Genomic DNA, 1,345 nt, shown 5'->3' on the forward strand with positions numbered 1-1,345 from the left:
CACAATCTCAATCTCAGTTTGTAGTGCACCACAAGGGGCAGTGTGCAGTACATGACAAACAAGGGCTGCAGTGCTGTTACACATGCACTCACTGCAGGGGTGGGCTGACAGGAGTCACTTAAGGTTATCAAGTGTTTATGGCTTCATTTTTCCATAACTACACGGGTAATAGGATAATACAGGAAGTAGTGAAAAAAATAAAACCACTCAAACAGAAATGTGCATGTTTCATTTTACACCGTCTGAATTAAATACACCTCTTGTGACACAAGACATGTCCATAGTTCCCTGTGTGAGAGGAGGCAGTGTTTTACTGTGGAACATGCAGCAGGCTGCCTCAGGTCGGTCTGAAACATCATCTAACCTAAACTGCTGTTGATCTTTAGCCTGCACAGTTAAAATGATGTTCCCAGAGCAATATACTGTACTAATATTAACAAGAAACCTGAGCAATAGTCCATTAATTCCAAAATGGCAAACTATTAATTTACAATATGCCATTAAAATGGGCTGAGAGGAATGCTGAATATTTAATATGACCAATTAATAACTTCTAAGTGGATGGATTTTATTTGAATGAACGCACCGTCTCGCTCACCTCTCTAATTTCCCAGATTAGATTGTTTCACAGTAAAGGAAATAAGTTTCAGCAGGTACAGTACTGACAATGTGTGCTTGGGCATGCATATACTTGAATTTAATATTTTGATTATAAAAATGTTATTCAAAAAATTTTATATTTGACACACATTCATTGTTTTGAACAATTAGAGGAACAGTTTGCTTAAAGCATGAGTGAGAATCATGACAAGGGATTTTTTTATTTGGCATAATTTTTCATTGAAACAAATGTGCTCAAATGCATTTGTATTGTTTTTTGTAATAAAACCTATAACATTACATTTACCACTGATATTGATATATTTCAGTAAATTAATGCAATTAGGAAACCTTACTGTATTTATCCTTTAGATCACATTAATTATCATTTTATTTTTATTCCTCATTAGATGGTTTCATTGTAGGGGAAAAACATTTTTAAATAAGGTGCTCAGCGCTGTATAATATACACTGGGCTGTATATTATACACTGGGCTGTATATTAGAAAAAGCTGTAAATCGCAGACTGAATTGGATTACCAATGTGTGAGTGAGGGTTGTAGGTTGAGGGTTCATTTTTCATCTGTTTACAGTAAAAAAAAAAAAAAAAAAAGGCTAAGGAGAGGACGAGGTAGAAGCTCGGGGGCTGTATGGGTGCGGAACTTGAGAGCACAACCTGAATCACTTTCAATCTATGTACTAAATTGATGGCGATGAAAATAAGACTCAGAGAGACAAAAAAACA

Source organism: Acanthopagrus latus, chromosome 15 (genome assembly GCF_904848185.1).
Source record: "Acanthopagrus latus isolate v.2019 chromosome 15, fAcaLat1.1, whole genome shotgun sequence".
NCBI lineage: Eukaryota > Metazoa > Chordata > Actinopteri > Spariformes > Sparidae > Acanthopagrus > Acanthopagrus latus.